Raw genomic sequence first — 13,092 nt, 5'->3', positions numbered from 1 at the left:
GATTTATAGGCCCCAAATTATTAAAACTAATTAATATAATTATATGAAATAATTAATGTATGAATTCCACGCAACATGTTTCTAGTATATTACAATAGCTCCTTAAGTTCCTGCTATTAAAAATAATAATGGGGGATCTGTGATGAAGAAAGAAGCTTTATTCAGGCTTTGATGGCTCTTAAAAACAGTAGTTCCCAACCTAGCATTCTCCATATGGGTTGGGAATATAAGTCTTAGCATTTCCAGCCAACAAAACCAAAATCCAGGATTCAACTGAGAAAATTTTAAAATGGTAGACCAGAACATTTGTTCTTATTCTCTTGCTATTCAAATATACAGTAATAGAGCCACTGGGGGAAAAAAAACCCCACTTGATTGATTGAAATTGTTATAATAGAGTGTAATAATATGCTGTAGTATACAAAAAACTAAGCAAAGCGAAATTATGTAGCAAAACCAGCACACCAAATCAGACTCAACAGGAAGTCACAGCAAATCACAGATTATTGAGACGTGAGTATTTCTCAACCTCAGCAACTATAAGCTGTATGGACTTCAATTCCCAGAATTCCTTAGGCAGCATTGCTGAGGTAAAGACCATACAGCTTAAAGTTGCTGAGGTTGAGAAACACTACATTAATTAAGTGTAATTCATATTACCTGTCATTTAAATTTCTTTTAGGACCCATTTCTCATATAGTACTTGATTCCAACCCCCAGTGCTCAATCCTATGTGAAAATGAAGCATGTTAATTTTTTTTTAAAAAAAGTTTCTATGGCACTGGTGTCAAACTTGTGGTGTCATGTTGCCATCACGTGACGTTTCGCGATGTTTTTCCCTTCGTGGAGCTGGGGTGGGCGTGGCCTGTGCATGACGCATCCGGCCCATGGGCTGCCAGTTTGACACCCCTGTTCTATGGGCTACCATTTGTTACCATTTTTCCCCCAGCTACATGGTATTTATTATAATCTCTTCTTTCTATGAAGCCATTATTATAGTATATGCTGTGTAAAGGCTTTGGATAATGAGTGGTGAATTGTTATACATATTAAGACAAAACTTGTAAAAGCAGAATGTTTTAAGCCCATTATTTTTAAGAATTAATAGTCACTACTTAGTAAGTGTTCAAACACTCCTCTTTATAACCCAACAAGCTTATTTTTACAAGTTGCTCCAAAACATTCAGCTCAATTAATTACTGGAAAACCCAAACACCAAACATTTTTATAAGAAAAGACAGAAGCTAACACACTTCAGGATTATTGGCTTGTTTTCCAAACACCATCCTAAGGAATTACTCAATTTCTCCACTGCTATTTAGTTACAACAGCACATTGTCTATACTGCCTCTCTTGAATTCCAGTGAGAATATAAAAGTTTTCAATGTATATTTTTATCTTCATTAAAAACAAACACAGTACTAGGTTTAAAAAATACCCACAAAAGAAGATGGAGACATTTCAGTGCCACAAGTGAGACATTTTTATATAAACCTCAACTGAATTAAATCATTTGGCATGTCATACTTCTTGCATGATAGAGCACATGTTGAGTAAAGAGTCATTTTTACAAGGTTGTATGGAAACGGGGCTAATACGATGACAATTTTTCAGGGCCTGACCTTATCGCAGTTGTGCACTGAGGCTACAAATTGGACACTTGCAACCCTATTACATGGAAATAAATTGGAAATGACATATTATTTATACAGATGTATACATGCCTCTTGATATTTGGAGGGAAGAGCATTTAACTTTTATTTATTGCTCCAGTAAAATATAATTAAGTAGTTGCTACCTTGACATGGCAGGTTGGCAGGATACAATAACATTGCTTACATATCTGGGTTGGCTTATTACTTTGCAGCTGAATCAATTCTTTACAAAGGCAGAGAAGACCCATCCTGGAAAGCAGTCCAAGACAGACCTACAAGCTATTTTTATTATGTTTATAAGAAACAGGTTGATACCCGACACATCAATATTTGTTTGAAAGCAAGTCCTATTATTTTTGATGGAACACATTTTAAAACAGGCTGAAATCTTCTGTACATTTAGTTAGAAGTAGGTCTCATTGGATTCAGATAAATTGGATTGCTCCCTTTACATTCTGCGAATTTTCATAATTTGAACAGTTGGAATCAGATCCCTTTTGTTATGAGATATAAAATTATCTGATAGCAATATTATCTGCAGCTCATCCCCAGTGAACCAAACAAAGTCTACACTGGTGTGTTGTAATCCCATGTACATTTATATGTAAGAAAACTCAACTGAAATTAACAGGATTTATTTTGAAGAAACAGCATTTGCTTGCACAAATATTTATTGTTCATTTTATAGTATCTGCAAATCCTAGGGTTGTGCATATTTCAAAAATGACTCTGGAAAAATGTTTTGCACTTTTTATCAACGTACACTTCACAGCTGTTAATTACAGAAACCTGACTTTTCTGGCTCCATATGAGTCTGAATAAAGATGTCACTGCTTTATGGAATAATCCATAAAATTAATGTGACCGTTAACCCCTGTCGCCTCAAATCCTGACCCCACATAATTTAAATCAGAATTGTGCATGTCTGCATCCCACTTTTTCTTTTTTCTTTTCACAGTCCTTGAATCTTGTTTGACCATGTCGAGGAAATGTATCACCACAATACGCAGCATTTTGGCAACAAGAACCTGCTCAGATCATCCCAACCCTCCCAGAAAGCCCTACCCTTGTCCAAGGATGCGATGAAGTTCTACACACTCTCAGGATCCCAACGCCTATGGCTTCCATGAACTTCTTGCAAATGTATTTAGAGGTAGTCCTTGATTTATAACAGTTCATTTTATGACGGTTTGAAGTTTTAACAGAACTGTGAAAAAGTGACCTATGACCATTTTTCATACTTACGATCCTTACAACATCTCCATGGTCACGTGATCAAAAGCAAAATTCAGATGCTTGGCCACTGACTCATATTTATGGACGGTTGCAATGTCCCGGGGTCATGTGATCTCCTTTTGTGACAAGCAAAGTCAATGGGAAAGTCAGGATCACTTAACAACCAAGTTACTAACTTAACAACTGCACTGACTGTCTTAACAACTGTGCAAGGAAGGTCATAAAATGGGGCAAAATTCACTTAACAAATGTCTCGCTTAGCAACAGAAATTCTGGGCTCAATTGAGGTCATAAATCGAGGACTACCTATACTGTATTTCCAAAAAAATTGATCATCCCTGAAGCAAATCTAAAGGCAAATAAACCAGTGGTGAAATTTAAAATTTGTTACTATCGGTTCTGTGGGCGTGGCTTGGTAGTGGGGTAATGTGACTAGGTGGGCGTGGCCAACCTTTTTTTTTCTTTTTTAAAGCATTTTTTTACAACCTATTCTGGCGAATAGTTTGTAAAAATACTTTTAAAAGGTAAAAAAAGGCTCTAACAATCACAGCTATGGTGTGTGATCATCAGAGCCTTTTATTTACCTTTCAAAAGCAGGAAGTAACGATACCTGAGTGGGTGGGCGGAATCTCATGCCGCCATTGCTATGGTTCTCTGAACCACCTGCCACAATTGCTACCGGATTACCCGATCTGGTCCAAACCGGGAGCATTTCACCCCTGAAATAAACCCAAAGGAGCTGACATGCTGCAGTTCATTGCTACCACTGCCTGTGGTTCACACTCAAGGTCCAGAGCAGCCTTTCTCAACTTTTTTTTTTACCTAGGAAGAAGCCTTGACATAATTTTTAATTAGATTTTTTTTGATTAGGGATGATCTTTTTTTGGAGTATGATTATTGATAAGCTATGAAATACTGTGTTTCCCCTAAAATAAGACGGTCTTATTTTCTTTTGAATCCCAAAATAAGGACTTGGCCTTATTATTGGGGGGGGGGTTATTATTTATTATTATTATTATTATTTCTTATTATTTTTGGGGTGCAGGAGACCCGGGCAGCCTGCGCACTCACAGCCGGAAGTCCGGCAGAGAGAGGTTCCCTTTGTGCACCGCCATCAAGCCCCTCCCCTCCTGGGGTGTGTGTATAGAATGTGAGCACCAAGCCGCGCAAGTGCCCACCCCCTCTGCTTGCGCGCCTCCCAGGCCTCACCATGTCGATGTGGGGGAAGCTGGTGAACACCAGGTCCTTGAGCTCATAGCAGAAGCCATGGCCTGGGCCAGCTCTCCCTGCAGGCTCCAGTCCAGCTGTCACCATAGAATGGGAAGCACATTCCCAGAGTGGCCGTTGCCCTGGCTGGGGTTTGGAAGCTGCAGACGCAGAGTTTGGGGGAGAGAAAGAAAGACTTCTGCTGCTTTTGGCTGCATGCAAGGAAAGCAGTAGAAGCACCAGAAGTCTTTCTTTCTCTCCCGCAAACTCTGCCTCTGCGGCTTCCAAACCAAAGCGCAGGCTATGTGGACGCGGTACCTAGGCGCGGGGGAGAGAGCAGGCGGGCTGCTACCAGGGAGCAGGAGCAGGCACTCAAAGTTTATGGTTGGTGCCATGGGCGGTGAAAGGGGTGGGGGGGCCGCAGGAGTTTGCAGGTTGCAGCCTTGGGAGGACTGGGGGAGGTGAGGGACCTGTGTGTGTGTGTGAGAGAGAGAGGGGGGGGTTATTTTCAGGGGAGGGCGTATATTTAGGCCCACCCCAAAAATAAAGCTTAGCCTTATTTTCAGGACATGTCTTATTTTTGGGGAAACACGGTAGGGAAAGAAGAGATTTGTTAAAATTAAAGAATGACGGAAGAATCATCCAAATTGCTTATACAATGCCTGGAAGGAGCGGGGAAGAGTCATTTTAATATTTTTTTTCTTTTCTTTCTTTCCATTTCTTTTTCACTTTTCTTTTAATATTTTCTTTAGATTCTATTAGATTTTCACTGTGTTTGTAAACTTTAATAAAATTATTGTTAAAAAATTAATAATTTTTAGCCCTTAGGAACCTTTGCATAGGAATGATTATATCTACAGCTAATATTGCACAGCAGGCAAAGTTAAAAAAAAAACCAGTGTGTTTGTTTGGGAATGCATGCTTGTGTGTGTATGTGTGGGTTTGCATGTACGTCTTTATGTGGTTTGCAACGTCTGTTACAGGGTTTATAGGATCTATAAAATCAGCATTGCTTCCTTTTGTTCTAGAGTCATGGCTAGCGCGATTCCTTCTCGCCAAGTGAAAGGGGAAATGGCTTGCTGACATTTGTCATTCTCAGTTGTGAAGAAGGTTCACTCTTCCGAGTCCATCACCCAAATAATAGAATTAACTCTTCATTGTTACCTAATTATGTTTTATTCAATGAACTCAATTGCTGGGGCTGGCAGAAGATACTTAATCATAAATTAGCCACATAGACTGGGCTCATGCAACTCACCAGATTTAATATAATTGGCTATGTTAATAGTTCACGTGTCATGTAAATATAAGCAACCTTTTCCCTTTTCATCTTGCCACTGACTTGACAAGCTAAGTTTTAACTACTGACATAGAGTCACATTATTCTTTAGGGCACCCAGTGTCTTCCCCCCTCCTTTTAAATATCAAGGCCCCGAAATGCTTGGATGTTGTATTTCTAAAAGTAGAACTGCAGATATAGCTTTTCCTATTTACACAGCTCAATGGCATCAGGGCCGTATCTGGGTTTCTTTCTGTCATGCAATTCTTGTTCAAAGTGGTCTCATTTCAGATCTGGAAGATCAGAGCAGATGGATCACTGTCTTGTTATGTAAGGAATGAGAGTGTCCCATCTGAATGCTGCCAAATATGCTTGTCAAGCACAGTAAGTAAACTATATGACAGATAACTTCCTAGTAAATTATTTTGGAAAAGGAGCAAGCCAGATTTAGTGAAGAACTGTCTACGTTTGATCAATGTCTGGTTCTCCATCATATAACAAAAAAGGGCATTTCTTCCTCTTAGGTCAAATGTTGTATGTGCTTTACGGATTTAACGGCAGGTTTCAGTCTGATTCTTAGAAACAGGCTATAGGGGAAATTGCCTGTTGATTCTTCATCAATTAGGGTTGTCTCACCTTGGTCATAAAATACAACAGAATAGAATAACAGAGTTGGAAGGGACCTTGGAGGTCTTATAATCCAACCCCTTGCTTAGGCAGGAAACCTTATACCATTTAAGACAAATGGTTATCTAATCTCTTCTTAAAAACTTCCAGTGTTGGAGCATTTATAACTTCTGGAAGCAAGTTGTTCCACTGATTAATTGTTCTGACTGTCAGGAAATTTCTCCTTAGTTCTAAGTTGCTTCTCTCCTTGATTAGTTTCCACCCATTGCTTCTTGTTCTACCCTTGGGTTCTTTGGAGAATAGCTTGACTCCCTCTTCTTTGTGGCAGCATCTCAGATATTGGAAGACTGCTATCATGTCAGCCCTAGTCCTTCTTTTCATCAAATCTCATGAAAATAATTCTATGCAACTCTGTTGTGGTTCTCCAGACCTTCTCTCCCTGTCTAATCCCTAAGTGAAAAGGAATGAAACAAGAATGCACCTTGTCATTTATCCTTTTTCAATTCCAATAGGTTCCCTGGTTTTGTCTGAAGTGGAATTTCAATTACAATGCCTTCCAAGGAACCTATTTCAATTCTTTTGCATGCATAAGAGATAGCCTTCTTCTCTATAGCTCAAGTGGGCTTCAGATGTTTTCTACAAGCATCCTGTAGGGAAGAAAGTCTAGTCATCAAAACATGGCAAAATCAAAACTGTTGTATTCTCCAAAAGACCTGCAACTTGCCACCACTCTGGAAAATTGATGATATCTGCAATGATCAGTCCAACATATTCAAAGAGTGGAGTCTTTTTTCATGCAGTGCCATTAAGAATGAACATTAAGGGCTGTTCATATAATGTTGCAACTACTAGAAGGGCTTGGGTATATAATGTTGCAAATACTATTCTGTGTTATGCAAATTATAATGGTAATAATCATATCCCCAGCTGCAATAAAAATTTATAGAGCAAAGGTCACGAGCCTTTTGGCTTATGGCACCCAAATTACCATAATTTGGCTTGTCTGTAAGCCATCAAATGTAAATGTTTAAGGACCTTGCTGTGATTTCCCAGTGTATTCTCAACCCCTTGCTAAGGCAGAAATTCAGTTTCGCTTCCACAGAGACTCATATGTAGCTTTGATGCTTGAAATTTGGGTTGAAACCCATTTTCTTTGAGAGTTTCCTGGCTATCTTGACCTTACACGAGAAATTCACATCATGGATGGCAAAAATCAATTAGAATTTAAATGTTGTGGCATATCTGATGGAACACATGGTTTCAGTTCAAAAAAGGTTTGCACAAATTGAAAAAAAAAAGTATTTTCAACTCAGATTCTGAAAGATTTAAAGGATAGGCTAACTTGTTTAGGTTTACCTTGATGACATGTTCCACTTGAGTCACAAAATAGCTCTTTAATATTTTTTTATTTATGATTTTGCTATTAGCAATGCTGAAAGTTTTAATAAAAATTTTCAGCAAATTGCCTATTGGAAGAATTTTAATACTTTCTGCAGGTACTTCTTCACTGCAGGTACTTCTTGTACAGCTTGCCACAAGGATCTAATAAAGAAGGTAGGATGATCACAAGAAAAACATGCACATTGAGGAAATACCTTTATGAAGAGTTACATAGTACTTGCAGAGTTAACTGATGTGGGATGCAAATTCTGGATGACCATTAAATTTCAACAAAGTATTTTCTCTACTTCTTTTCAGCCATCTAGTTGTGACCCATATTTTGGTAGCTCATCTATATGCTTAAGTCTCATTTCAAATGTTAGGTCATAATCGAGATATTTTCCCATAAGATAAAATTCTAATTGTAAAGGACCGCAGGGGGTAAGATAGTTGGGTGGAGCTGAATCACTGGTGTACAGGTGAAGGTGCTGACCTAGAAACCAGGCGCAAAAGCCATCTGGTTGACTTTGGGCCAGTCACTCTCTCTCAGACCAACCTACCTCAGGAAGTTTTTATTGTGAGGAAAATAGGAGGAGGAAAGAGTATTAGCTATGTTTGTTTCCTAGAATTACTTATATAGTAATAAAGGTGAAAAGATAAAAAGATAAAAATCAAGCAAACAAACAAATAAATAAACTTTGGGTGATTATTTGTTTTAATGATGTTAGACCTTCCTTCCTTCCTTCCTTCCTTCCTTCCTTCCTTCCTTCCTTCCTTCCTTCCTTCCTTCCTCCCTCCCTCCCTCCCTCCCTCCCTCCCTCCCTCCCTCCTTCCTTCCTTCCTTCCTTCCTTCCTTCCTTCCTTCCTTCCTTCCTTCCTTTAAATTTGGAAGTAATTATACTGCTTCAAAAAGATAGAAAATCAAAATCTGGCAGAGTTGATAGAGAGAGGCTTGTCGGCTTTCTTTTTTTTAAGTGAGTATAAGTCTGGTCTGTATAGTGTTAGGCATAAGAACCAAGGTTTAGAAATATTGAATTTGGCAAAGTTTCTTCTTCTGTACTGCTATGAAAAATAGAGCTCCATCATTGCACCCAAGTAGCCATATGCAACTGATGATGGCTACATTATGTGGTAGTGATCTTATAGATATTGTATTCATAGAACATTGAATCCAAGATTAACATACTCACAGCTTCTTCAATTTATCCAATTTTGCTGTGTACTTTTGACACATTAAGCCATAAATTAACTACACTGTTTCATTTGTACAGTAACATGATTATTTTTTGGACATTAATATATTGTGGAACATAGCTAGTTTTCATCCCTAGAAAACTGATCCAAATTTGCTGTGTTTCTGCTGTGAAAAGCAGTCCAGGAAGAGAGATCAGTTGGGCAATGGGGGAAATGGCCAAGGTTTTCTGGAGTTGTTTTTCTGCATCCTGTGTGCTGATCATCATGTTGACCATCTGTGATCTGGATTATTTTCTCTTCTGACAGCTGATGATTTTCTATTACCTGTTCATTTAACAAAAGACATCAGATATTGAATCTGGGTTTGCTAGCTGAACTTCCTTTAAAGGTTATTGACATTACCTGGACTGATTTGATAATATAAAACTCAGGATTGCTTGCACTGAAACTGAGATTAATATACCTTTTAGAACTAGAAATAGGACATCATTTATTTCATATACAATTTACAACATGGCATGCATGCATCTGTGCCATAATTCTGAAGGATTCTTGGTGTTTAAACATTCACAAAAATTAAGATTAAATTTTAAAAAATCATACAACATCTCAACCTCTCAATAATTCATCAGTCTTCAATGCAGTGGTGAAATCTGAACCGGTTTGCTACTGGTTCACTGGTTGCGCATGCATGTTTCGTGCCAAGCACGTGCTGCGTGCACACACATGTGCAGTACGTGCCAAAAGGAGGCTTGGGAAGGTAAGTAGAACAGTGAGGGGGGGATCAGCTGTGCCGCGTGGTTTAGCTTTGTTAGAAAGCAGGATTTCCTGCTTTCTAGAAATGCTAAACTGCACGGCACAGCTGATTGTGGGAAATACTGGTTCAGACGATCCGTGTTCTGTCCCCCCACCTCACATAGGCAGACACATGAGCAAAAGACGTCTACCAGTAATTTATTTTTACAAGCTGACCTGAATCCTTTGGCAGATAAAAGTTCTGGCAGCTGCTTTCCGAATGCCTGACAAGTTTCTTAACACCTCTAGAAACAGGAATCAGCTTATCTGTAGTCCATTGCTGGGGCAACCAAGAGTTCACAAGGCACAAAAGAGTAGTCAGAAGTCATTCACAAAGTCCAAGCCTTAATTTCAAAAGCTATCCCATCTGAAGCTCAGTTTTTGTCCGTCACAGAGCCTGCAGAGCAACCCCACTCACTTTTATCCCTTGTGGGACATGGCTCAGTGACTCAGCAATCTCTGGCCCTTCCACACCTCTTCCTTTGCTGCGCATGCCTCTCCCTCCGACGCTGCCTGGGATCAATCCAAGATTGATCTTCATCACTCCCTATTAGTGGGTGCTCTGACATACCTTCCTCCTGGCCTTCAGTTGGAACCTGAGGCGTTGCCAGAAAGAAGGGTCCTGGAGAGGGAGCCCTTGTCAGTTCCTCCCCATCACTTTCAGAGTCATCTTCCTCCATGAGGACAGGCTCGGGAGCCAGAGTCACAACAATCCGGTAGCTTTTTTTTTATACAGGTTTTTTTTTTATTTGATTTATATGCCGCCCTTCTCCGAAGACTCAGGGCGGCTTACAATGTGCTCAGCAATAGCCTTCATCCTTTTGTATATTTATACAAAGTCAGCTTATTGCCCCCACAAACTGGGTCCTCATTTCACCTACCTTAGAAAGGATGGAAGGCTGAGTCAACCTTGAGCCTTGGCGAGATTCGAACCCTGCAGTAATTGCAGGCAGCTGGTCTTAATAAGCTTAATAACAGGGTGCCTTAAACCCCTGTACTACCAAGCTCTTTGCCCGAACCGGTAGTTTTTATCATTACTGGTTCGCCTGAACCAGAGCGAACTGGTAGCATTTCACCCCTGCTTCAATGTACAGCACAGATAACATTATGTGACAAATGTTTTCCATAAAAGCTCTGTATTTAGTTGATTCCAGAAGGTAGCCAAAGTAGGGCTCCATCTAATTTTTGTTGGGGGCAGGGGCTATTCCAAAGGCCTGGTGTTATTATTGAAAATCATCTACAAGCCTCAACTTCTTTCAGCTGCCAAAAGTAGTATTTCCTGGCATGATGAAATTGGTTGAGTATCTCTAATGGAAAATGTGGTCTTGAAGGTAATTTGGTGCTAAGCCATAAAGGGAGAAGAAAATTAAGAAGCCACTTTGTAAGAAATGCAGGCTCTGATGTCCCCCATCAACAAATGCTGACTAACATGGGGTGTGTGTGTGTCACAAGGATTATAAGGAAAAATGTAAAATATCCAGAAATATTGAAACTGTGGGGGGAAAAGTCTATGTTGGAAGTAGAAAAACACTAGAAATTTGCGGAAAATAAAGTATATCCATTAACAATCACGTAAACCTTTTGTGATCTAACATTTTATGAATACACAATGCAATATATTGAACTTGGTTTATTCTCACTGGTGTCATTTATTCATTAAATGTGAAAGTATAATTTAATCATTAATTAAATTTTAAAAAGTTTTTAAATATTTCTCTGTGCCTTTTTTTTGAACCTAGTCAAGAAAAGATCCACTAATTTCTAGTTTAAAAGTCAGCCATCAACAAGCCCCAAGCTAATCAGACCTTCTTTCCTTCCTTTAATGGTAGAATTGTCTCACCTACTTGCGAGAGCATAAATGCGTCTTTGTCTTGCAATTGAGAGATGTCTTCTGTGTATAGATTCTGTAGTACAGGTGGTCCTTGACTTACAACAGTTCATCTAGTGACCATTCAAAGTTACAAAAAGTGACTTATGACCATTGTCCACACTTACGACCATTGCAGCATCCCCATGGTCACGTGATCAAAATCCTGATGCTTGGCAAGTGGTTCATATTTATGACAGTGGTAGGGCCCCTGGGTCATGCGATGAGCTTTTGTGACCTTCTGACAAGCAAAATCAATGCAGAATCCAGATTCACTTAACAACCATGTCACTAGCTTAACAAATGCAATGATTCACTTAACAACTTTGGCAAGAAAAGTTTTAAAATGGGGCAAACTCACTTAACAAATGTTTCACTTAGCAACTTAAATTTTGGGCTCAATTGTGGTCATCACTCAAGGACTATTTATTCTCCTGTGCTCTCACTCTTTAATCTTTCTATTACAAGTTAATATAAACCATTTTTGGAAAATGCAAGTTGGCAATATATGCACATCTTATATTAATGGATTAATTATTCTAACAGGAAACATTTTGTTAGAACGTCTTAACTCTTTTCATTTTCATTTTTTTTAAGACAGCACATACCTTGGGGAACATAAATAAAAACCACAGCCTAGGCAATGGTCATGAAAAAGGTATCTCAACCCACAGAAGGAAAAGAGGGTAGGAAACAACATAGATGGGACCTTCTCTAGTTTTCTGGAAAGTAAAAGCAAGAGGAGGAGAACTGTTTTCAGACTTGCAAGATTCTGTTACTGTAACCTTGCAATAGAGGTGGTGTTAGTACTCATGGTTTGTGCTTCTTGTATAAACTACCTCCAAGGGCTCACATCAATCTTGCATACCTCCACAATATAAACAAAATCCATAGAATTTACATCCTGATGAAAATTCAGCCACCTAATGTGCAGCTTTTTAAAATAATGATGGCACGGAATCATTCTTGGGTGCAAAAATGAATTTCTGTATTTGGTATTCATGTTTTTTGTATTCGTGTTGCCTAGCAACCAGGTGGAGTTAAGAAAGTTTTGGCCTGACTTCTGTGTTGCTTGCTGCTCTTCTTTTATTCTGCAGTAAGCCTTTCTATATCTGATAGTACTTAAAAACTGCTTTGAATCTGTCCCAAATATATTTTATTTCTGACAAGAAAGGTTTCCGAAATTCTTAATTTAGTGGGTTCTGTCTCATTGTTGAACCAAGTGAACAGATTAGTATCTGGTTCTTCATTGTTTTCAGCAAGAAGAAGAAGAAGAAGAAGAAGAAAAAGAACACTTTCAATATTTTTATATACTTTTTTAAAGCAGGCTTTTCTAATCTGATGCCCTCCAGATTATCATTATTATCATACAGGGATTTTGTGAATCCAAGATAAGAAAGCTTTCCAAATCATGCTTTTTTTTTTAATTTGATTTATATGCTGCCTTTCTCCGGAGACTCAGGGCGGCTTACAATGCATCAAGCAATAGCCTTCATACTTTTGTATATTTTATACAAAGTCAGCTTATTGCCCCCACAAACTGGGCCCTCAATGCTTTTGATTTATTATTTGTATATTTCTCTTAATTATTAAGATTTCATTTGTAAATCAATTATGTCATCTTTTTCCACATCACTCTTATAATCTCTTTTTTTTAAAAGGCCAAATCCACATTCAAATTAGCCTCAGTCTCTATTTTTTGCAATAAAATCTGTTGTTCCATATTATCTATTATAATATCAGACAATCTTTTAAGTATTTTCTGAGCATATTGTTACTGAACAGCCTTAATTTCTTCAATAGTCAAATAGTATTGTTCCATTGCGTTAATGGGCTGCTTCTTTAATTATATC

This window comes from Pituophis catenifer, unplaced genomic scaffold (assembly GCF_029215685.1).
Source record: "Pituophis catenifer annectens isolate HBS135680 unplaced genomic scaffold, rPitCat1.0.hap2 SCAF_6, whole genome shotgun sequence".
NCBI lineage: Eukaryota > Metazoa > Chordata > Lepidosauria > Squamata > Colubridae > Pituophis > Pituophis catenifer.
The sequence above is the reverse complement of the archived record's forward strand: the minus strand, read 5'-3'. Positions refer to the sequence as shown.